Here is a 27,075-nt window from a genome sequence, read left to right on the forward strand (position 1 = left end):
CCCAGACAACAGGTCTCTTTAAATTCCCATGCTTTAAAATAAAAAATTGAAAAAAAATAAGGATTTTTCTGACTGTATCAGTCCTATTTTTGATATTTTTTATATTCTGAAATTACCTGAATTTTATAAAACTTCTCTGAAATTTTAATATATAATCCTCTTAATTTCAGTGCACCTATACTAATTAGAAAAAAGGTTCAACAGTGAGAAGATATGATTTTTCTCCCTCATAAAGAGTTTAAGGAAATCTTGAAATGATATATTTCAAGGTAATGTCATGTTTCCTTTCTGCTTAGAATGGCTATTTATAGTTAGTTCAATTAATTCCTAGAGTGTACAGGGCAAAGAATCCCTTTATCCTGTCATCCTATAGAGCTAAGGGTATGGTCTGTGCTGAGCTAGAGCAAACTTAAAAGCTGATCAAACTTCTAAGCAAAATCCTATATTATGATTAGTGATGGACCCAATCCTGTGAAGTGAATAGAGGTGGAGGAATCACAAAGGTTCCCAGGCCGGACTTGCATGAAAGAATCTAAAGGATGAACTGTGTATCTAAGCCTTATCTAAACCCCCTTGGTGGCTGGAATTGGGTCTGAAATCTTGTTAGGACACACCTTCTCAGGAGGTTTTGTGCCTTTTCTCATTTCAGTCAGGTCAGATGAGCCAAGAGAGCAGTTTGCTGGTTCAAAAGCACCAAGGGAAACATGACTGAAATTGTAGAAGCTGCCTTCAAGATTGGGGAGTGGGGTTCAGATGTCAGGACCACTTCAAAGCCTGTGGGACTATGTGGACCTAATTATGAGCAGATAGCAAAATATAAAAATCATCTTGTAAGCTATAAAGCTAGTTCTATGTAATTATAACAGAAGGCTACAGAGAACAGTGAATGACCAGATGAATTTCACTTGTACAGAACAGAGAAAAAGAATAAAATAGAATTAAAGAAAAAAAAAAAAAAACAGCTTTCAGAAGTTTGAAAGTAAGGCAAAGCTATTGCTTCATATATTTTTATTTCTATGTATCTTTAAAAATAAGAGCATTGAGTATTGTCTTTGGCCAGTGAAGGAGAGGGTTTCTGTGGAATGCTGAACTGAGTCTGCTGCAAGAGACTTTTCCCCAAATATATCTAGGAGAGCATTCCTATGTGATTGAGAGTGTTAACACTCACAGTTATCACCTTGCCTCTGTGATTATCAGCTCAATGCAAATGTTTTCTTTTAGTTTGCTATATTTTGCATAGTCTCCATAATTTAGGGAGAGCGATTTTTTAAATCTGTTATCTTCATTAAAATAGATGGAATATGGAAGTCTTCAGAAATCACATTTGGTTAGAAGTGATGGCTACATACCCAATGCTGAGGAATAATTATCCCTAGAGTTAAATTTGTTTAATTTAAAATGGGTTTAGCAATTCTTTCTCTCAAGTTTTCAGTGCAACATTTTTCCATGAAAATTATCCCTACCAAAAACTTTATTAACAGCTTCAGAGGATACAAAGTGTTCAAGACACAAATCCTGCACTGTGAATATTAGAAAACAATTTTATAGTCAATGGACACATATTTATTAAGATTCTACATTACAGTAAAGGCTAAAATGACCTAGAGTGACAATGTTGTAGGATATGGACAATATCCCTGATCTTCTGGAGCTTACTTTCTAATATAGATAACCCAGATAAAACATTAATACTGAACATATAATACAAAATATAATCCTTACCAGAGTTACACAGGACAATAGGTGATATCTTAACGGAAATTCATGGGATAAATTAAAGGCATTCTGGTCTTCAAGTATAGGTGAAAGGGTGATGAGAGGGATAGTCAGGAAGTAATCATTGTGGCCTCCCCTGGTGGTGCAGCGGTTGAGTGCTGCACTGCGAAGCTGCCCGCAGCCTCTGCAGTGCCAGTTTGATCCCCAGCTACCAGGGAGGGTCCCACATGGCGCGGCAGACCTCTCCTGTCTCGCCCACTGCAGTGTACCTGCAGAGACCTCCCCTGTCTCGCCCCCTCAGCAGTGTATTTCGTCAGTCTGCCTGTTCTGCTCCCTGCTCTGGCTCTGGTGAATTCTCTCACCCTCCCACACTTCTGACTGTACCCAGTGCTTGTATAAATAAATAAATAAATCTTTAAAAAAAAAGAAGTAATCATTGACAGAAATTGTAAATTGAGTTAGGTTTGTTGGGGGGAGTTATTTTAGGGCTATCAGTAAGATTGTTTAAGAAATTGCAATTAGTGAATTTAACCAGTCATAATTTGCAAATGGGTTTGTGGCTATAAATGTGAAAGAAAATGTGCAGATTTTGATCTTAGTTTAACCAAAAACCACATGTATATTTCTTGAAAATACACTGAGCCTGTTTTGATGTTATCATCAAGAAAGGCAGCTTGTATTCCCAAACTTAAATATGCAAGCCAGGAGGCAGAAAATGCACAGTCCTGTGTGTGTGTGTGTGTGTGTGTGTGTGTGTGTGTTCATGTGTGCTCATGCATGGTTGTTATAATAAAAGGTTTTTTGGGTTGTCCTTTCAGAATCAAGCCAACACCTACAAATCTAATACATACATACTAGAGTCTTTGAATACTTGAACATTGTTCCTTAGCTGCAAGTTGGTAAACTTTATATGGACTCAGCTAAATGATTGTGTAACATCAGGGATATTGTTTACCCCTAATTGTACCCCTGCGAATAATCTCACTAACTTCAGAGAAATAGTTCCATAAGCAATAAAAATAATAATTGTAAGAGTCTACTGAAAGTCGGGGCCTCCCTGGTAGCACAAGTGGTTTAAGTCTCAGCAGTATCAAGGTATGGCCATCCACTGCAGCAGGGATTCAATCCCCGGCCAGGGAGCTAATCACGAGGCGCAGCAAACTTCTCCTGTCTTGCTCACTGCTCCCATTAGCAGTGTATATCAGTAGATCCACCTGTTCTGCTCCCCACTCTGTCTCTGGTGAATCCTCTTACACCCTGCAACTCTGGCCTACACCCTAGTTCTTGTATGCATAAATAAATAAAAATAAACATTTAATCAAAATACAAAAAAGATTCTACTAAAAGATCCCCTAAGTTTGCTCACATTTTATTCTTATTGTTGCAATTGGAGTCACTAAGGAAAAATGCTAGCTGTAGATTTGAATTGATTTACATTCCAGTCCTAAGCCTCTCTTCCTTATAGCCTTTGACCTTGGACAAGCATTTGGATTTCTCTGGGAACTTTCCTTATTGGAAAAAGTGAGATTAATTTCTAACTTTCAAGGAATATTGAGGATTGAGCATGTAATAATAAGGAAAGAATCTAGCAAACAATGTTGACACTTAACAACTTGGTTGAGGCTAGACTTTCCATTCTGTGCTTTCACCTCTGCCACTTTACCTCACTCCATTAGGTGAATGAGCTCCTTACCAGTGGAAACAGCATCCCCGAATTTTGACTCAAGTTACGTAGGACAAATTAATTGCTCATAGTATGCATCAATGTGTGTGTTTTCCTTTTCTAATTTCATTAGAATGCAAAATTCCATGTTTTATATTAATCTGGTTGAAGCATTATTGAAATACAATGCCTTAGGAGAAGCTATAATTTAGACTCTTTAATATTTGAAAATTATTTGGTATGCAGTGTTTAGAATAAGTCTAAAATTTGGAAACTCCTAGAGGTCATAAATTGATAAAAATGGGACATGCCGCTTGTACTATTAATGTAATATAATACATAATGTAAATTATGAGCCATATAATGTATAAGTACTTTATTCATTTTATTAATCTATGAAACATCTCTATGAAGTAGGTCTATTACTATGTTTCGTTCTTTTTTTTTTTTGAAGCAAACTACTTTACTGAACTAATGTATTAGTGTACGAATGCCTGAATGCAGGACACCCCAAAGACACATAGATTGTGGTTGGTTTTGTTGTTGTTGTTTTATTACTATAGGGGTCATTTAATGACAAATAAAGATAGATTGGAAGCTCACTTTCATGAGAAAACTGGAGGTGTGAATAGTTTCCAGTAAAAGTAAAATATATCCAAGGCATTTTGCCATTAAAGACAGTAGGGCTTAGAATATTCAATATGAAGGTGTCATCCAGCAAATTGAGGACATGTACCAGATTTTGTAACACATATTTCACAAAATCTTCCTTCACTCTTGTTTTCACCTAAGAAAATATAATAGCTCAAAGGGTTATGTTAAAGAACTTTACTTTCCAATTATTTCACTGTCTTTGAGGCTGAATATATGCTTTGTGAGTTTTCACTCATGTTACTGATACTGTAAGTTATATGAATTATGTAGCAGTTTTTCTTTTTCAAAAGCCATATGCTTCAAATCAATATATTTTATTTGTATTCATTTCCATTAAATTACAGAGTACTTTCTGAGTTTCTTTTCTTAAGGAATATTGTTAATGGTGCTAAAAATACATATAAACAATAAAAAAGAAAACAAACACATACACACAGGTTATATAAACTCATCCAACAATGGGAATAATTGGTCATGCGTTTATATAGATATTGGCACACAGATGCATAATTACAAATAGATTTTCTATTCATAGAAATAGAAGCACAAGCACAGCATGATACTATTTTTCAGCCTTCATTCAAATTAAACATTATATCCCAAGGAGCTTTCCTTAACAAGAATTTTATTTTTACAAAACCAAGTTTTTTTTTGGTAATGACTGTGTAGCATGTATATAGATGTTTTGGAAGCTATCTTATCCTTTTCTTGAGCATTTAGATTTAATGCTGCAATGAACGTGTTCCTAATAAAACTTTTGTGCACATTATAAATTATTTCATTAGCATAAGTTCCTACAAGTGGAATAGCTGGGTGATGTGGTCACTAACTTTTACAGCTTTTGATAGGTATTGCCTAATTGCCCTTCAGGAAGGCAGTATTCTTCATATAAGAGAATATTCGGTCACTTTATTAATACTGGCTCATTGCCTTGTATAAAGATATCTAACATGTTAATTTAGTCCAAAATTCCTGAAGGAGGCAAAAATAAAAGCAGATGAGCACTTTAATGTGAAAATTGTCTTTTTCTTACAGAACCATGACAACTTCATAAACATTTACCTTGAAACTCGTATGAACACATAAGCTTTTAAATATCAGGAGAAGATATTTATTAGAAACAGCAAAACATGCCTGGAAATTTTGAGATTTTGTTAATCTGGAGGCCCATGATATAATTGTTTTAAAGTGTACCGTGTGGTTATTTGATACACATATATGTGAATGGGTAAAGAAAACATGTTATGCATGTGTGTACACACACATGGACATACAACAGGCTATTATTCAGTCATGAGAAAGGAAGAAATAATCCCAGTTGTGACAATATGGATGGAACTTTAGGCATTTTGCTAAGTGATTTTGCTAAGTAATACATGCTGTTATATATATCAATGAATCCAAATAATATATTGAAGAAGCAACCATAGATTGTAATCAGTTCATTGCTATCAAATAAAATTTACTTAAATATTTCATAGTCCAAAATCTAACTTCTGTGAACCCATAGAACAGATGTACAGAAGATACAGAAATTGATAGGTATTTTAAAATTGTATCCCCTGAAGAGCCTATACAGACCCCATAGGTGTTATTTTAATATGCCTTAAGGCTAATATATGATAAATTATGACATTTGTAAAATTAAACCGGTGACTACATTTGCCACTGCATCTCTTTTACATAAATTAGCATTTGTCTGTATGGATTTTTTTGCAAACATTTTAAGTAACAATTTTGATCCCCTGTCCCATCGACCATATCTCTAAAACTAAAGCATTCTCTGTACAGCGTGTTTGCCGTTCTTATCACCTGACCTTAAAGATATAGGGGTTCTTCACCCAATGCTTTTAGATTACCAAACAGTTGCTTTTCAGTTTCTGTATACTATCATTGTATCTTGCATTTTACCTCCACAATGTAACAACTGAAGAGAAATGCCAGGCAGAAAATTGAAACTTGCCAGTATTTATCTAGAATGGTAAGGAGAACCTTCAAGCAGAGTCTGGCCATATATTTACCGCTTCAAATATTCCACCAATTCAGTCCTCCAAATTGCGATTGAATCAGGTCTGAGTGATGAAGTTGTGTAAGAGGTGTAAATAGTTGGGTGTAGTTACCATCACCCAAACTGACATCACAATTAGGAATGATGGGAATTAGACAGATGTTAAGCCTCTTTGTATTAGTTAACAAGCAGGTGTGTTCAAGGAATGACTGCATGTCTGCCCCATAATTTTTGTTTAAGATTTATTTTTATTTATTTATGCATACAAGAACTGGGATGTAGGCCAGAGATGTGGTGGGTGAGAGGATTTACCAGAGACAGAGTGGAGAGCAGAACAGGAAGATTGACTGAAATACACTGCTGAGGGGAGCAGCGGGAGATATAGGAGAGGTCTGCTGCACCATGTGGGTCAGCTCCCTGGCCAGGGATTGAACTCATGCTGCAGTGACTGTGGTTAGTTTGATAGCTCCTGAGACCTTAACCCTTGCATGACCAGGGAAGCCCCTCCCACCTTAAATTTTAAACGAACATCCTGTTCTCTGTTCTTCTTTTTTCAAAAAAAAAAAAAAAAAAAAAAAAAAAAAAAAAAAAAAAAGGAAAAAGGAAATATGAAAGATTAGAAGTCACCAAAACAAAAGATAGAGTGCAATAGTGATATTGTTCTTCCCAATTTGTCAAAAGACAAACCTAGTATATATAATTGTAAACAGTATGTATTTGTTTAATGATTTTGATTTTAGTAATCAGGTAGAAAAAGTGATTTCCTTTGTGAACTTGAAAAATTAAAAAATGATGTCATGTAAATGAAAAAAAAAAAAAAAAAAAAATAAAACTGCACATGCTAACTGTTATATTAAAAATGAGAGCATTGAGAGGTGTGTGCACGTGCACACATGTTGAAAATATTTGCAATGAGGCATTCGGTTACATTTTCACTCCCCTTGAATTTAATTGACAAATAACTCCTACTTGGTGCTATATTTCTATAGTTGAAATTTAGATCTCCAAATTCTATAGCTAACACAACCTCAACAGAATTATTCTAGAGATAAGACATATTTATAACATAAATTTTACCTCTGAAATTTCTAGCAGCAGTTTGGATTCCAAATTAATATTTGCTTCATTTGTTTAATGACTAAATAATTGATATGATTTAGCAAGTGCAATATTTATTGTTGATTCACTAATCACTATGCCTTCTGAGATAATCTTCTGGTGTGTAGAGAAGAAATGTTACCATTCACAATGTCCCGTGTTTCCTTGTGCATTCTTGGGTAGCACAGTTTCTACCTAGATGTCATCAATTCTTCAGGAATGGATGTGTGAGAAGTCTATCTACTACTTCCCGGTGAAAGCACTGTGCATTCTACATTGTGCAGCCATCCAGAATAGCAGGTGATTCTGAAAGTAGTGATATCTCCAGGGAATTTCATTGATGGGAAATCAATAAGGGCTTTGATAAGTAAGTATTAAGCATGAAACCTGGTACATGGTAGATGCCAAATACATTTTGTTGAATAAATGTGTTGCTGAATGATGTGTACTCTGGCCAAGGAGACTCGGACTTTTACAGTCATCTTTTGAGCATTGCATTTACTTCAAGAAGCTAACTTTCTGTACTTTGGGTTTCTTTTTCCTGTAAGATAGGAGATGAGAGCATGAAATCTGGACAGTTTGCTGATTATGCTGTGTTTGATAGTGGAGCTGTTTATAATTCCATTTTGGATGTTAAATGTAGCTCTAAGATCATTACAGAGCTCATACATCAGAAGATGCAAATAGATAAAACATCTTTATACATGCCCCAAATACAAGTTTTATATATATATTTTTTTACTTCTAATGCTAAATATGGCTTTGGATAACAGGAGTAGGGCTTCTCCCTACCAATGTGGGCATGGCTTGGTAGTTTTATTGCAATGCTTCTATCAGGCAATGTAGGTCTTGAATGCTTTGTTTCTTGTCAAGCTTAGGTTCATAGTTTTTTGTTGATTTTGATTTTCACTTTCTTATAGTTATTTATTTTCCTGGTCCATTATTTAAGTTTTCTAGATTCCTGCTATGAGTGAGACCATCCGGTATTTTTCTTTTTCTTTTTGGCTTATTTCGCTGAGCATGATCCCTTCCAGCGCCATCCATGTTGCAGCAAATTGCATGTGTTTATCTTTTTTGAATGCTGAGTAATATTCCATGGTATATATGTACCACATCTTCTTGATCCAGTCATCTATTTTTGGGCATTTGGGTTGTTTCCAAAGCTTAGCTATTGTAAACAGTGCTGCTATAAACATAGGGGTGCAGGTGTTCTTTGGAATTGATGTTTCTGTGTCCTTTGGGTAAATACCTAGGAGTGGAATTGCTGGGTCATATGGAAGCTCTATGTTTAGTAGGTCCAGAAATCTCCTCTTGTCAAGCTTAGATTTACTTTCTCCAAGAAAAAGAAATAGGGTCTCCCTGGTGGCACAAGAGGTTAAGCACCGAACTATGAAGCAATTCACAGCCTCTGCAGCATGAGTTTAATCCCCAGCTGTCCAGGGAGCTACCCACATGGCACAGCAGACCTCTTCTGACTCGCCCACTGCTCCCCTTAGCAGTGTACTTCGGTCAATCTGCCTGTTCTGTTCCCCCCCTGTCTCTGGTGAATCCTCCCATCCCCCACACCGCTGGCCTGTACCCCAGCTCTTGTATGCATAAATAAATACAATCTTTAAAAAAAGAAAATAAAAAGAAATAGAAGAAATATAAATGCACATGCCTTAACTAAATAAGTGTTGAGTAATAATTTTAAATTTAGTAATTACATTATTCCCTACTCAACAGTATATCCATGTGTTTGAAGTGGCATCTGGTAATAAATTTATTTATGAAATTAAACAAAGTACAAAATATAGACATTTTTGGATATTTTTAAAAGATGTTTTAATTAAAAAACCAGAAGTGATTCAATCAGTATCTATAGGGAATATTTTCTTGAAAAGAAAAATTGTGCAGTATTGTATACATTCCCATGTATTGTATTGGAATCAAATTTGAACTACAAGCAGAATTACAAAGGACTTGTCAGAATTAATGTCCAAAAGTATAGAAATATCTGTAGAGCAATAACTATTCCTAACATATTCTCGACTACTTTATATTTAGAACATTTCTCTCATAGAGCTAGCTTTTAGTCCATATATAAATATTACTGTCAATATTTTAATTTGGAGGCAATATTTTAAATTCTATAGCAAAAAAAGTCATTTTAAATAGAGATCATCTAACAACTAACACAATCAATAATTCAATGCTTACAACTTGCTTTTGAACAATTTCTTACCAGAAAAGTGACAATAATTTAAGGTATCATTTACAAAAACAAAACAAAACAAAACAAAACAAAACAAAACAAAACAAAAAAACAAAACCAAGCAATATGGAAAATGAGTGTTTTAAAATCTCTATATTATATAAAATGTAAAATTATACAGCGATTCTCTAATTGTGTTGATAGATGTTTGTATGCTTGAATCTCAGAATATGTCTCCATTAAATAGTGAGAGTTTGTTTAAGCTGATGAGGTGTTTTAGGTTGGAGTGGTAATGTAGCCTTGATTTAGGATTGTTTTTGTAACAAAGTGTTCACAGCAATCTTATTTCTAAGTAATTACAGAACTAATAGGCATGTGATGATAGAAATCTTTTGCAATGCCAGGCCAGTATATACTCACATTTTTAATCAATATCAATCTGACCATTCACTTCATAGGACTGAGCTACTGAAATCACATCATTGTATAAAACACTGTCCCTACCTAGTCACAGTTAGACAGAAGAGGAAAGACTGACTTAAGACTAAGAAACTACATTTCTCTTTTGAAAATTTAGATCTGTGTCACAGAGCCCTTTTAAGTAGTTGAACTGGAAAGTGATAAAAGAAAAAAAAAAGTCTGCTTAGTATTAGCCATGTGCTAGACAAAACAGAGATAATAAAACAAGACCAAGATGACCTGCTTGGTAAGATTGAGATTGGAAACTAGCCTGTTCAAAAGCTTTTCAATGCCTTCCTATACCTCACAAATTTGACTCATGGATAAAGGAATACCTCTGTTACAATGATTTGGTCTTGTTTTTCATTGAAGCAAATTCTAGGTATAAAAAGAGGGTTTTTGCAGAAGTGGGCATTCATTAATCATTTCATACCTTCTAGAGTCTATGCTAAGAATACAAAGAAAACAAATGAAAGATAATAGTTTCCACTCTTACCCCAACTCCATCCTGTTTAGAGAAGAAAGAGGTGGAGGAAGAGGTAAAATAATTAGACTATGTGGGTCATAAATAATTGTATTATAGTATGTTAAGTAAATGTTAAATTTTATAAGTGAAAACAGAGTTTGGGAAATTAGCATGCATTTCACTGGAAAGATGGCATTTGAAGAGTTTTATATAATAGGACATCACTTTACAGGGAAAAAGGAGAAGCTTCTAAGAAGAGAGAGAATAGCATGACAGAATATATAAAATTGGCAAGAGCACCTTCCCGGTGGCCCAAGTGGTTCAGCACAGCACTATCTGCATCCACTGCAATACAAGTTCAATCCCCGGGCTTCCAGGGAGCTACCCACATGGCACAGCAGACCTCTCCTGTCTCACCTGCTGCTCCCCTCAGCAGTGTATTTCAGTCAATCTGCCTGTTCTGCTCCCCACTCTGTCTCTGGTGAATCCTATTACCTCCCCCACATACACCTCTGGCCTGTGCCCCAGTTCTTGTATGCATAAATAAATAAATCTCAAAAAAATTAAAATTAAAATGGGCAAGAATGCATAATCGGACAAAAAGCTGAAAAGATAGGCAATGGGAGATAAAAAATTCTTGAATTTTAGTTAATGTATTTTGACTTTATCCCATAGTGCATAAGCCATGTGATCCAATACCCCAGTTTTTCAGGAACCACTCTTACTTATATTTATCCTCTTGGCATGGCATGATTATTAATAATAGTACCAGCTTTTTCATTCTCAAGATCGTCATGCTTCAATGGCAAAACTGAATAGTTGTGCTAGAAATCATATGATCTGCAAAGTGGAAAATATTTACTATAATGAGTAATATTTTATCAGAAAATATGTGTTTGTCCTCAGGATAAAGATGGAAGAACTGAGACCCAAAGGGGAATCATTAAATTATATTGTCTTTGTTTTAATGTAGGAATATAAGAGTATATAAGTTTTTCATCTCCAAGAATATTTGCAATTTGGTTCCAAGTCACAGATTCATTAAATTACAGACATTTGCATAGTGACAATTTGTGTTGAGAGTCTTATTCTTGTGACCAGAGATGTTTTACAAGGAGCTTTGTCAAAACTGCACAAATGTGTTTAAACTAATATATTTAGACTATAAAATAAATTCATTCTGAGATCTTTTTGTTCCAAAGGTTCTTACCCAGAAAGAAGACTACAACTGCCATTAAAAATTCAAAATAAAAAAAAAACCTCAAATGTGAAAGTAATTACACAGAAGGTCACACAAAATGAGTATAAACAGTGCAGGCAGAAAATGGCCTCAAAAGTGTAAATCATTGGAACAGTAAATAACATCCTCACCCCCACCTTTTTTCTTGGGAATGAAGAACATGTGCACATTCTAATTTGTTTATATCACTCTGACCCTAAGCACCCAAAACCAGCAGATCTTGTTCTGAAATAACTTACAAAGAAAAAGTGTTTGTGTATGAGTTGTTAACAGCACAGGAAATGAGTGAGATGTGTCCAAATATTTACTTATATAGGATATACAAGATTCAATAAAAATACATGTTCTGTTGGACTGAAGTTAGTAATTTGATAAATTCAGAGAATAGTACTTTCTTACATTTATAAAACCCCTGTAAATATTATAAAGCCCTGAGATATTTCATGTTCTATCAAATTCTGTGTTACATAATTTACTGGATTGGATTCTTTGTATCAGGAGGTTATTGTATTATTTACAGATAGGAAGACTGAGTCTCAAGAGGGTGGAATGATTTTTTTAAGTTTATGTATCTGAAGTACGTTCAGGAACTCAGGCTTTCATAATGCAAGAATGTTGCTTCTTTTATGACCCTTGTACAGGATCTCTCACTGTCTTGCTTCTTACTCTTTTTCTTAATGCTGTGGTAGAATTCAGACATTCTTGATCTTGAGGTAGAAATATGTGTGTGTATGTGTGTGTAAATAGTGTGTGTGTGTGTGTGTATATATATATACTTACATACTATACGCTTAATTTGCACCAATGTCTAAGTAAAATTTTCATTCCTGTCAATTATGAATGGCATTTGCAGAGTTTTATATAATAAAACTCAGTGAACAATGGACATAGCACATACTGTAACTTTTTCATAAAAACTCAGTAACATGACACTTTTCAGATACCACAAAATATAAAAATATCATTCATACTCATCATTTCTATGTAATTATTAGTTATTAGATTTGCAACAAGATGCTATTGAATACAGTCATAAAAATGCACACATTTGGTTATATTAATTTTTAAATATTTGATGATGGTATAACAATATAATTTGTTTCCATTGCCATGATATGTATTGTATTTTTTATTTAAAACCATCACACTAAAAATAGGCCATAGATGTCAACAAATTTCCAAAGGAAACCATAAGCATAAAAATATCAAGCTTCACAATATCTGTTTAGCTAATTGTTAGACTGCGTACCACTACAGAATTTATGGTTTAAAACAACACCAATCATATCATTATCCTTCATCATGATTGTGGAGTTAAACAGGAACTCCGCTAGGTGGTAATTTTGTTGACTTTCCCCTTGGGACATACAGATGCTTAGCAGAGCTTTTCTTAAAGACTTCTCCCTCTCAGGTCTTGCAGTTGATGCTCGCAGTCAGCTCGGACTCCAACTGGACCTTTGAGCCATTACACCCATAGGGGCTGTTTGGCTTTCTCGAAGTATGGTGGCTGATTCCAAGAGTCAGCATCTAAGGAGATCTGGAAAGAAGCCATTGTCCCTTTAGGAATGAGACCCAGAAGTCACAAAGTGTGACTTCCACCATAGTTTTAGGCTTACCTCATTTCCAAATTTTAGCATTTTCCCCTCAGTTATAGTCGTCAAAGTAGATGCTGTCTATTTGGGATAGAAAAATTGGTGTGAATGATGTACTTTCACAAAATTTGGGAGACATATGTGACATTGAGGATGAGGAGCTAATCCTCGAGCTTATTCGGGAATGTGGACTCTCATTTTTCATGGACCATTTAGACCAAGCAGCTCATAGGGGCTGAGTCTGGATCAGCTAGGCAGAGAATAATCTTTCCTTTTCTCAATGACTGAATGGTGGAATAAAGTACATTATTGGGAAAATGCTTCAAGACCTAACATGTTTGTTTAAATGAAGCTGTGAAGAAATCCTGTGAGCTTAATTGTAAGCTATGATATTTATTTTGATTTGTAAATATGGGGCATAAGAACATGCCAAAACAATCAATAAATCTTCATCAACTGGTAGAGAGCTATTAGGAGAGACTTTTAATTCCCCTAGAAAAAGCCATGTTCTCAACTGTGTGTTTTCTTTATACTGTGACTAACTTATCTTTAATCCAACTGCCCTGTCCCGTAGCTGGTGTTTGTTCTTCTGGAAGAAATTTAAATAATACAGTAAATAGTACTCATATATATATATATATATATATATATATATATATATATATATATATATATATATATCACATTCTGTCCTGTCATATCAGTGCTGTAAAAATTAGTTATTAAAATATTCAGTACAGTGATGAGAAATGCATTGCCTTAGATTCTTACTGTAAGAAACATGAAGCATGAAATAAGTTTATTAAAAGTGCACAACTCTGAATGAGACTTCAACAAATGCAAAAAGGGTAAAGGGACTGGCATTTAAATCTCCTTTGAGCTTTATTAAAAAAAAAAAAAAAAAAAAAAAACAAAGTAGATAAAGATAGGAGGAAAACAAAGTTAACTAGAAACATGAACTAGTATTACTGTACTGTCCAGCCCATGCTGTGTAGCAGAACAATAACAAATCAACAGTCTAGAAAGTAGGAAAGATAACCAGAATTTGGAATACAAAACCTAGTAACCTTTTTAAAAATCTTCTCTGATTTACTCTCAAAAGAAGTTGCTCTTTTAGAAGGTAGCTATGTTTGGTGGCTCTTGATTCTTCAAAACTGTGTCTGGTGCTTTTTTCCCTGCAACAGTGGCTACCACTTTTGCATGATGGTAGAGAAGGGAAAAAGGCCAATGACAAATTCTGGGTGCAGATTCTGAAGCTATCCCTGAGTCACTCCATCTGGCACCATGGAATTTTTGATACAGAAAGCCTGAATATCCAGATTACAAGTATTATTCTAAGTCAATATATGCAACCCTCACTAGACATCCTGGGAAACTACCCACAACATAGCAGGTTGTGCTAGTTCATGTCATTAGCTTACCAGGTTATGGTAGTTCCTTATTGTTCATTTCGCTATCCTCGTTTTGCAGATGTGGGAACTGAGCCTTATTTGCAGCAATGCAGCCCAAACCCATACTGTTAAAAATGGTAGTGTTGGAACGCAGGTCTTCCTGATCCTGAATATGAGAATTTCTCTAGTCTACATACTGTCAGTTTGTATTCTCAATTCTATAATGTGTGCAGAAATTATAGGCTGAGATAATTTTCTTCTCATCTGCATCATTGCCGCAAGTTAGAAGTCTAACTTATCAAAAGTAATACCCTCGAAATCAAGTTACAATTTTGTTTTAAAATACAAGATTCCATTTTTTTTTAAATATAGTAGACTGAGCAGAAATGGAAAATGTTATGATCCTGATTTTCAAAATGAGATGCTTGGTGAAATTAAGCTGATATGATTAAGCCAAAAACACACATATGTGTATGTCTTTAATTAATATAATTATTATAATATATAATATATATTATATATAATTATATATTATATATATAATCACATATATATGATATACTTTTTCATAGGGCATGCAGGAGATATAGTTTGCCTTTTATGTTCTCCATCAAGATACTGGAATATAAGCTTCATGACACAGTGAAGAGTCCCTCTTGATCCCCATTATGTCCTCAAAGCTTACAGAGTAGCTAGTAGTTTAGCTTCAATAATGAATTTAGGATAAATAAAAGTATGTTTTACCAAGTCCACTACAGGTATAGATATACACTAAAATATTGAATTGAAGTGTTAGTCCACAACAATGGTGATTTTAATAGCAGAATCCAAATTTACTCCCATTATAAAAGAAACAATTTTGGAATAATGGATGCTTAAAAATAATGGGAATGGGGGGAATTTAAAAAATAATGGGACTGGGGAGATTGTTTGCATTACTTTATAAATGGAACGATAATGAGCTTACAAATTTTTCTTCTGACCATGGAACAATTTGTGTGTATGAGTTAAAATATGTACTCTAGTATTCTTAAACAGAAAAAATTGTATAATGTGCTTTTGTATCTTTTATCTAACGCCACATGTGCCACAAAATGTCATCTTTTACATCATATCAAGCATCTACCACCCATCTACTTACCACACAGTACTCTCAAAACAGTGCTCATCTCAGATTAAGGCTATGGATTATTAAATTGCAATGAAAATCAAATGAGGTATTAGATTCAGAATTATACTTAATTCTTAAAACTGTAAAGTGCTCTGCCAGTGAAAGGGCTATTCATTCTATCTTCACATAACTTAAACCTTTCCTACAGGACTCAGTGCTTTAATTTCATTTCACCTTATGCACGCATAAGACTGGGAGCTCTTGGAACTGGGAACTTGTCTTGTTGTTCATAAGTCATCACCATGTACATGAATAGGTAGTAGACAGTACTGAAGTAGATAATAATAGTTGTAGATTTCATCACTATTCTTGCAAACTGATAGTGATCTCAAGACACAGTTTGTCAAGTTGTAATTAATTTCTCTCACCTTTTTATTTCCTGCAAAATACTGGATTGTGTTTGCTTCCCATGTGCTCAGAGTTAAGTTTTTAAAACTTTTTTTTAAATCTCAATTTCCTTGATTCTGAAAGGGAAATGATTCACCTGTCACAGGTTTGCCTTCATGACAGAATGAGATGTTTTCAAGTGATCTTGAACTCTCAAACACCATGTAAATGTTCTTAATGACCCCAAGGGAGCTAAAGTCATAAAATGCATAAAACAAATGTTGTGTCTCCAAAACCTAAATGTTTTCTCAGATAATAACTAAACGTTATTTTCTTCTATAGGACTTACATAATTCCACCAGGGAGAATGAGGCAAGATGCCCTAGAAAAATGTAGTCTCTTAAATATCATTATTAATATCATGAAGAACAACTTTGGTTCATAGCCTTAAAAAGATATAAAAAATCATTTCTAGCTTTCTTAATTACAGCTATGACTGTATTGAAAAGCACAGAACTAATCCCAAGAGATGATCAGACACTTAATATTTCAAGTACTGACAAGGCAGTGGAATTAGGCAATTCTGTTCTCCTTGGAACTTGGTGGATGTGGGTGGTCCTCAGAGGTTGAGATATAGAATTGGGAAGACATTCTCCTCCTCTGAAGTGTTGATTTGGATTCAAGGCTGAAGAACTAAATCATCTAAAGTAAATAATGAAATTTTTCATCTGAATGTTCATACTAACTCCTCTATAAACAGGATATTAGCAATGTGGGTGTAGTGGGAGTTTCTGTCATAGAAACTAGACAGAGAGGGCTCTACACTGACCTCCTCTGAAGGTAAAGTTCTGATCTTCTGATTTGCCAGCCCACCCACTTGTTCATAGTGAAATATAAAATATTTAACAATTGAAGCCTGAGCCCAGTGACCAAGTCAATCAGAACCAAATTCCTGTAACTTCCCCAAAATGATTGTGCTAAGAAGCAGCTTAATCGGACTTGATCCACTCCTCTCTTCAACCCATGATCTGCATGAACATTCCCAGCCAGCCCAATGAATACATCTCAGATTATTCTTCCATATGACTTACATCATTCCAATGTGCCTGAAACAGTTTATGGCACATCTTCTTAATCCATTAATAATTTTTTTAGGCATTTTGGGATTTTCCATATATTGGCTATTGTAAAAAAAAAAAATAGTGCTGCAATGAACATGGCAGTGTCACTTTCCTTTTGAATTAGTGTTTTGAGAGTCTTTGGGTAGAGACCTAGAAGTGGAATTATCAGGTCCCGAGGCAGATCCATTTGTATACTTTTGAAAAAAAAAAAAAAAAAAAAAAAAAAAAAAAACTCCATACTATTTTCTATGAGGTTTGAGCCCATTTCTATTCCCATTAGCAGTGTAGTGAGGTTCGTTTTTCTCCAAAGCATCATCAGTATTTATTCTTCCTTGTCTTTTTGATATGAGTTATTCTCACAGGTATCAAATGGTATCTCATTGTAGATGTGATTTACATTTCTCTGACTCTAAGTGATGATGAAAATTTATCCATGTGTCTGTTGGTCATCTGTAGGGGATCCTACCCTTCTATAATGGAGACAAGGGTATAAAAAGCAGTATTATATCAATATATATTTTTTTTAAATCATGGGCTTTTGAGCCACCCTAATGGAGCAAGGTATTAAGACACAGCACTATAAAGCTATCCACAGCCTCTGCAGCACAAGTTCGATTCCTGGCCAGGGAGCTACCCACATGGTACAGCAGACCTCTCCTGTCTCACCCGCTGCTCCCCTTAACAGTGTATTTCAGTACATCTGCCTGTTCTGCTCCCCACTCTGTCTCTGGTGAATCCTCTCAACCCCCACACCACTGGCCTATACCCCATTCTTGTATGCATAAACAGATATTTTATTTTTAAAAAAAAACAAACTATGGGCTTGTAATGTAGATACTCTCAAGACAAGCTTCATGAGCTTCCTTAAAATGAGATGACTCTTCTCAAGTGCTTTCTATACACACATTCTGGCACTTGCAATGGATCTCTTCTCTCTGGAGACTGAAAGACTGCCAAAAGGATGTGCATTTCATGAGCTATCATGAGTATCTGCCACTGGATCCTACAAAAAAACTGAATTTACATAGGTTTCCACCCGTCATTTCCCTGGTGATTTGCCAGGCAACATTATGTAATGAGCAGGCTAAATGGGGTGAGTATCAGGGGCTCCTGCCATGGAGCAGGACTCTGAAAGTCTGGCTTTCAAGTCTGACTTGCAAATTGGATATGCCCATCACTTTGAATTATCCTCAGTTTAAATTTAACTGTTGTCATTTCCTTCTTAGCATCCCATGCATTGTGACTGTAGGCCTTGAATCAAATTTCAGTCCCAGAAAATCCTCTCTTGTTAACATAGTGCTGGGAGGCAACTCTGGTAGGGTAAAATGAACCATGTATCAAATGCTTTGTCTTAGCAAGAGAATCACCTCCTCTTCCAAAATTAATTTATTTGATCCTTGGAGTTGTCTGTACTATGAATTGGAAAATTAAATGTGTCTTTTAACTCATAGTACAGTAATAGTGATACAAGTAGTTGTAAAAGATAACAATTTGCATAAGTTTCCTATTCAACTCTATAGGCAGACCCAAAGGCAATATATATATATATATATATATATATATATATATATATATATATATATATCTTCACATCTAGTTTTTCTGCATAGAAGAACTGGGGTATAGGCCAGAGGTGCAGGTGGGTGAGAGGATTCACCAGAGACAGAGTAGGGAGCAGAATAGGCAGACCAACTGAAATACACTGCTGAGGGGAGTAGGGGAAGAGATAAGAGAGGTCACTGTGACATATGTGGGTTAGTTCCCTGGCCGGGGATCAAACTCAGGCCTTAGTGGTGATAAAGCTGAATCTTAACTACTAGGCCCCAAGGGAGGCCTATGGAGATATTATTGCAATTTTATAGTTGAAGAAATCAGATCAGGTAAGGTTTGGCTTATTTGGCCAAAGTTTCAGGGTTAGTGAGTAATAGATCAAGGCTTCAAACTCTCATCTTTCTAACACCAAAGCCACATCCATCAGTTTTGCTCCATTGCAGATATATATGGAAGACAGTGACTAAGTTGGCTATAATTTATTCAATACTTCTATCAAAAGCACATCTTGTTGCTTAACAAGGCAAATGCAATGTGTAGGTTCAACATTGTTACAGTCTTACGAAAACACAACAAAAGTGACTAACGTGTCATTTAAATTTTGAAAGGAAAAGGGCAGAGACTTCTGGGGCCATACAAAGAGGAAGAACATGTTCTGTGAATCATATGTGTGGTCAAGACTGATAATTAGATAGTAGAATTTGGCCCTAAAGATGTGGGAGAAAACATCTAAAAAAGGGAGAAAGTCTGAGCCCCAGAAACAGGTAAGAATCAGAATTGAGAAAACACACATGTTACTAAAGGGAATGGAAGGTGGCCTGTGAGGCTACAGGATGGAGAATACAGAAGATATTCATAAAGTACAAAGCTTTAGGGAGAAGCAAGTATCCTAGTATACACTTTTTCTAAGACTACATTTGTGCTAAATGCTGTGCTGAAAATAATAATTATTCCGACCTTTGAAGCAACTTTACAAGTTAGATATCATCACACTATTTTACTAATAGCGAAGCTGAGGCTCAGGAGCTAAGTATCCAAAATGACATAGCTTAACTCCAAATCTAATGATCACAAGATACCCCTGGTTCATCTATCTTTCCCCTTAGCAACAATGAGGAGCACAGCAACAGGGATATTTATGGCAAAGGTGATAGATCACCCTAACCAAGTGTCCCTTCAATTCATTTTGTGATGACAAGAAGGACTTAATTATGGCATAATTGAAAATGTACAAGAGTTTTGTGAAACTTTGCAACCAAAGACATCATTAACATTTAGTGCTTTATCCAACTTTGTAGATTTGACATTTTATACTTTGCTGACCTTTTTGGGTTGTTAAAAGGAAATATCTTTCCTGTATTCCTTTCCCTCTGTTAGGGGGAAAGAAAGCCAACTCTATTAGTAATTATAGAAAAAAATGAAGGGAAAAATATAAAGACCACATTTCTTATGACTTTTTTCCCCTTTTAATGTAGAATTATCCTGGGCTTTCAACCAGAGACTTTGGGCTGCTCTGTTATTGATCTGTGTGTTCTATATAAAGATCAGACCATATACATCTGTCCAAATTGGCAAGGATTCATTTATAGTCTTTGCCTTTCATACTTGTATTTGTTGCTTACTGCTACAGTCTCACACAGATAATTCAATGGAATAAATCTCCATATTTAATCCAATAGATTTTTAAAAAACTATAGTTATCCCAAACCAATATTTAGCATAATGTGATTATCTTATGATCTCTCTAGATGGCTTTCGCTTTTCTCTGAAACTGGTTGTGTTCTTAATTGTATGCTTTAAGTTAACCTTATTAATTACTCTCTTAATTTTCCTTCTGATTTTATTGCAATTCAACTTTTAACTTGCACTTCATATTTTATATAAGAAAAATATTTACTTTTTGACCCAAAGATAAAATATCTTATTTTGTCTTGTTGGTATCTCTTCTTAGAGTTTTTTTTTTTTTCTTTAAATAGAAGCAAGGTATATTCTTTCTTCAGAAGTAGATTAGCTATTGGAATTTTAGAAATGACTTTTAGTTAGTTCTGTTCAATTTAGTTTTATTAGTTTAAAAATTACTTGAACCAGATGATGTTTTAAGCAACTATATATCATCTGTCCTTTTGTATAATACCGTATAATGCATCTTTTATACATGAAAGTGGGTAAGTGCTGAGTATAGAAATTATGAAATGCTTGTTGAAAAGCCAAGAAATCAGAACCATAAACCAATTTGAATGTCTAGTTCAGAGAGAACAGAGATATCTTATTTGGTTGTGCTGATTGTCAGTGTCTTCTAGAATAAAAACTAAGAATTTGTAGCCATGACTTTGCCTACTTTGAATGAGCATCATGTTCCTTAATGGATGACTATACTGGTACAAAACAGTCAAAGGTGAACCTCATGCATTTCAACCTTGCCTTAACTTCATGAGGTTAGAAGCTTTTTCTATAAAGGACCAGATTATAACTATTTTAGATCCCAGGCACTGCACAGTCTCTGTGGGAACTACTCAGTTCTGCCATTATAGTGTTAATCAGCTAAATATAAAGCACAATTGAACAGGCATTTTGTGTCCCAATAAAACTTTATTACCCAAAACATGTGGTGAGCCAGATTTGTGGGCTATGCACAGTTTGCTGACCACTGGCTTGAACAGTGCATTCAAATGGTAACAGCACTTGGCTTTCTTTTAATGAAATACACGTCATGATTTCAGAGTATGTGGGGCTGTTCTTCTGGCCAGGTATTTGGTGGCAACATTGTGGGCTTGTACATCACCTGGGTGAGGAAATGTTCATAAAAGTCTGTATACTCAGTTTGTGTTCTTTAGATAGGTAAACTGAGGCAGCACTAGTACCTGCTATGCTATAAATTAGTACTTGTCACATGCATGATTTTCACTAGCTTTTTATTCATTGTTTTTTTCTTAAATTGAATCATTTACATTGTTATGTTCTGAGTCTGGTATGGATTCCATTTCTGATAAGACGAGGACATGTGATGTTTGCTAGATCAATAAGCTATATTGTTAGTAACCAAGTAGTTACTCTTGTAAACAAAAGAAAAAGTAATGAGAATATAAGTTGAATAAGCTAAGCAAAGCAGAAAAAATATAATAATACCATAACATCTTTTGAAAAATTAAAAGGTATAGTTAGCCTTTTATCTCAGCTTGAATATATGTATTTGCTTTGTTCTTCCCTGTGATTCGCCAGATTAATTTCCTCCTATCTCTGCTTCACTGGAAGAGAAATATGACTATAAAGTCTCTGAACTTAGAGGTTTAGTTCATAAGAAAGATTGATTCTTCCTTGTTTACTGCTTTATTTTTCTGGAAAAGGACTATTGGGTCAAATATCAAATACCTGTCCCTTACTGCTCACCTGAGATAGGTGGGCTGAGGAAAGGACTGTGAGAGCAGAGTTTAGGGTGTCACCCTAAGCCAGATGCTGTGAGAGATGGCACAGTCACGGAAGAACTGCACCTGTGCAGCCTGTGATCTTATGAGACAGGTTCATAGGAAAGAGGGTTTATATAGGGCTATTAGTATTTGTGTAGAAACCCATGCCTTATTTAGTGGCTTAGAGAATATCTATTTTAAAATTCTTCTTTGGCATAGTAAATTAATCTCTCTACTTTCTAGGGAAATTTCATCCCATTGGGCATCACTAAGGCAGCTGACTTCTGAGTGCTTGGAAACCCATGACCTTATTGGTGAGCAGACCTTGGGTGGAAATGAATTGGCCTGAGCTTTCTTATTTCAGCCTAAGGGCCTTGAGCTAAAAGGTTACTCAAGGTTTCTCAGGTGAGGACAATGGAATCAAATGTGAAGGATACAATGAGCCCTGCTTACCTTTTTGAGGTCTTGTCTAAGCTACAGAATAGTTACATCTTCTTCCCAGCCCTAGGCTGATGGCCTTCAGTGCCTACATATCAGAATCTTTTGAAAGCAACAAATAATCCTTAGTAATAGGCTGGCTGTTGAGGATCCTAGTATTCAGATGAACCTATCTCAGAAGAAATTGCTTGTTCTATAGCCAAATTAAAATTTTACTGTATATATGAAGCTGAATTGCTGCTTACACCTTACTCTCAGCAATGTGGGCAATTTTGGGTGGGAATACTGGTTTAAAATGAAGTGCTGGGCCTCCCTGGTGGCCTAGGGGTTGAGTCTCAGCATTATCACCACTATGGTCTGAGTTCGATCCCTGGCCAGGGAGCTGGCCCACATGGCACAGAAGACCTCTCTTGTCTTGCCTGCTGCTCCCCTCAGCAGTGTATTTCAGTAGATCTGCCTGTTCTGCTCCCCACTCTGTCTCTGGTGAAACCACACAACCATCCCACACCACTGGCCTCTACCCCATTTCTTCTATGCAAAAAGGGGGAATTATTAATAAATAATAAAATGAAGTGCTACAGAGGTTTTGGTGACTTCTCATGCTCCCAGAAGTCACACCTTGCCCGGGTCCCCAAGAGATAAGAAACTGTGGTTCTAAGTGACAGGATCAGGATATCATTATTCAAGTGCTTTGTTCATCTTCTGTGATGTCCTTTCATTCCTAAGCCATGGTTGAACTGGGGAGCTCTCTCAGAAGACAATATAGCTGAAAAGTTGCTTTCAGAGTGACATAGCTGGAAGAGATGGGATTGTCAGCCCTTGCATTTCTAGAGCCAAGTTATTTGAGATTCAAAACAATAACACAGAGGCTAACATGTCAAATAATATGAGAATACAAAAATAACAAAAATATTTTGGATTTATTTTAAAATGTGTTCATTAAATAAGAAATTTCTGTTTTCCTGGAAATATCCTGAGCAAAACAGTCTTCCTCTTACAGAGAACAAGGTCACATGCAATTCAGACTTCTTATGAATTTTGTGCAAATCATTTTTAAAATAATAGCCTAAACCTTTCAAAACCATCTTTTTCTTTACCAAAACCTTAGACCTACCTCTATTTCATTTTCCTTACCATAAGAATAGCTAAGTATGTAATATGTTATATAATGGCACAGATGGATAATTTTTACATCTCCGGTTTATATTTTATTGATTCTCATATAGCTTAGAAGAGATCTGAAGCCACAGTCTTATGCAAGTCAATGTCACCACCTTACCCATCACCCTATATCCTATAGGAAGTACAGAAGTCTTCCCAGGACTACCACTGCCTTTCTGGGGACACGCTACCTGGTGACATCTCTTGTTATTCATTTTTTCACTGAGTTCTGGACACAATCCTGGGTCTATATCCTTCAGGTTGCCTCTTTTTTTGTTCCTGGTCCTAGTTCCAGATTTTTTGTGACCCCAATTACAGTGAAGATTTTGGTGGTAGAATTAAACTGAACAAGGAGCTTTACATAATGAAGAAATGGCATACAAACTTTATATATCTTTCCTGTTGGTGAAAGAACTAGACCCATCTTGGCAAGGGTTTCCTTCTGGCAGATATTTCTCCTTGGGCTCTGCCTTTGTGCTGATGTCTCTGACTTCTTCATATCCAAGCATCTCAAAATTTATTCTACTTTAAGGTGATTTAATATCTCCTTTTTCTTTCTTCACCTACCTCACCTATGCTCTAAGGGTATGTATTCTTTATAAAACTGAAATTGACCATGGAAGCATTATATAAAGATTTTCCTTCCTTTGCCCAAGGAATTCCTTCTACCCCTTGTAAGGGATACAATTAAATAAACTAAATAAAACTGCTTACAACTAAATAAAAATCTTTTTACACAGTTATAAGATATACTGCATTCTTAAAAACTTGAGGTAAAATCCATATAACATGAAATTAACCTTTTAAAATTGAACATTTCAGTGGCATTTGGTACATTTACAATGATGTCACACTCTCACCTTCTCTAGTTTCATGTGAAGCTTAGAAAGTATACATTAACCTGATTAGGTTTCTCAGCTTCTCAGTGGTAGAAGTGGGAATAAAAACTTTTGTCTAAGATATAGGACAGGGCCTCCCCGGTGGCACAGCGGTTGAGCGCTGGGTTGCGAAGCTGCCCTCAGCCTCTGCAGTGCCAGTTCGATACCCAGCTGCTCCCTGGCCACCTGAGGAGGGTCCCACATGGCACACAGACCTCTCCTGCTGCCCGCTGCTCCCCTCAGCACTGTGCTTCAGTCCTTCTGCCTGCTCTGCTCCCCACTCTGGCTCTGGTGAATTCGCTCACCCTCCCACGCTTCTGACTGTACCCAGTGCTTGTATAAACAAACAAACAAACAAACAAATAAATAAATAAATAAATAAAATAGAATAAATAAATAAATCTTTAAAATAAAATAAAATATAGGGCAGTTTCACTTAAAGGTGGAATATAGAGAAACAAAGCGAAGGGTCAGATAAAACAAAGGCTATAAGACACCCCTGAATGATAGAAAATCTGAATTTTAGCTCTAGTTTGCAGGGAAATCACTCCTTCAACTCTGTTTACAACCTCCTTTGTAATGTAAATTTAGCACCATTTTATTTATTTATTTTTTTAAAGGTTTGTTTTATTTATGCAACAAGAACTGGGGTGTAGGGAGAGGTGCTGGTGGCGAAAGGATTCACCAGAGACAGAGTAGGGAACACAACATGTGGATCTACTGAAATACACTGCTGAGGGGAATAGTGGGCAAGACTTGGAGAGGTCTGCTGTGCTGTGTGGGTTTGCTCCCTGACCAGAAGGAATGAACTCATGCCATGCTGGCTGATGATAGGGTAATTGTGCTGAGATTTTGATCCCTGCACCACCAGGAAGGACCAAATTGAGCATCCTTTTAGCTTTGCCTTTACTATAATCATCATATGATACACACCTTCAATGTTCATCCAAGTATAGTCCCATTCCCTAAATCTATGGATTTTGAGGGGGAATTAGTGTGGCTCTCAGTTTTGGATAATGAGATGTTTGCTCTCTAGACTCAGTTCCTGGGCTCAGTAAGGGAAGACACATTTATCTTGATCACACACTCTTCTGAATATTGCAGGATGAAACAATTTCATTTGAAGCATCTGAATCAATTAGGAAAAAATGTGTTTTATTTTGTTTACCCCCATAAGCAAAAGAAAAAAAAATATTGCTTCTCAAATGTCAATGCCAGGAATACTCCATCTTATGAATTTTAATTCTATTAAGAGACCAATGTTTAACCAAGACAGCAAGCAAAAAAATCTTCCATAAAGAAAATTAAGTATTAAAATACATAAATGAATTAAACAATCTATGCCAATTCCAGATAAGAGGCATTTAACTAACATTGTTTCATTTGGACAAAGGAATCATAGCTATGGAGCTCTCTCTTGCCCAAGAAAAAGTATTTCACCACAATCAAAGCCTGCACAAGTTATGAGATTTTCAATGTGAACCTGTAGGTGAGGTTTTGAGATAGACCACAAATCTGTATCTAGTTAACAGAACAATTTCTACAAAAGAACTTTCTTTGATGTAATTATATATCCAAACTGTTTCAGAAACAGATTGATTTCTAGACTTCTGGCATTTTCACAGAATTTTAAGAATTCGCACCCTACAGTCTTTATAACGTTTCCTTTAAACCAAAGTTTTAACACACAGGAATGGATGGCTCCCAGATATTTTAGAATAAAGGTTTCAGTTCAAAGTAGAGTTATGAAACTATTTATGTGAGTGGAATATTTACCTGAGAAAGAAAAAGTGAAGAAAATAAAGATGACACATCTTTTGTCCCTACGCCATGGTTCTGCCTAAGAAAAACTATATACAGTTAATAAATAATAATATAAATACATATTATAAGATGCTATCATAGCATAATATCATGAAACCAAAATGATGTTTAAAAAGAGACTATCCTGAGTGTTAACATTTGTAAAATGGGAATCAGAGCTATAGATTCTGTCATCCATTTAAATTTTGTACCTATAAGTTTTTTTTTTTTTTTTTTTTTAAAGGATTCGTTCCAAGAAGCTCTCCAGCCAAAACAGGGAGGCATATATGCAGGATAGCCACACTCAGCTCAAGGACTCAATCTCATGTAAACTGCAAATTATAAAATTCTTTTTGAAAAACATGCTGGCTGACACCATTTCCTATGTGATAGTCCCTGCCAAAATATATAAAAATAAAGGTTGGGTTAATTAAGGTCCCATGGAGATTTTCAAACTTTACTCAGTTCTCATTGGTTCATTCAATGCCATGAAATAATCTTAAAACACACATTCCAGAAAGACCTCAAGTGAGGCTATGCATATTGGGTGTTTCAAGCCTCTGTGACCCACTGTGAATTGATGGTGCATTAATTAGCGCAATGTTATAATGCAAAACAAAAAATAGATCTTTACTCTGCCTTTGTGGTTAATATTTTAAAGGTAGAGAAGGCAGAGTAATGAATAATAGTCCTAATAAGGGAGCATTTCATTGGATTTTTCATTATAGTAAATACATCTC

General features: G+C 35.5%; 1 protein-coding gene across 6 annotated transcripts in view; it reads left to right on the plus strand.

Annotated features, from left to right (window-relative positions):
* LRRC4C (leucine rich repeat containing 4C) overlaps positions 1-27,075 on the plus strand; it is a 1,047,300-nt gene that overhangs the window by 481,003 nt on the left and 539,222 nt on the right. The window contains exon 1 of one of the 6 annotated variants that reach the window (XM_054699260.1): positions 22,315-22,369. The exons of the other annotated variants lie outside the window; for them this stretch is intronic. The gene's annotated coding sequence lies outside the window, so the exon portion shown is untranslated. Of the gene's footprint in view, positions 1-22,314; positions 22,370-27,075 lie in introns of those variants that run through there. 6 annotated transcript variants of the gene reach the window in all.

Source organism: Talpa occidentalis, unplaced genomic scaffold (genome assembly GCF_014898055.3).
Source record: "Talpa occidentalis isolate TD23 unplaced genomic scaffold, MPIMG_talOcc4v2.1 talOcc4.3, whole genome shotgun sequence".
Classification (NCBI taxonomy): domain Eukaryota; kingdom Metazoa; phylum Chordata; class Mammalia; order Eulipotyphla; family Talpidae; genus Talpa; species Talpa occidentalis.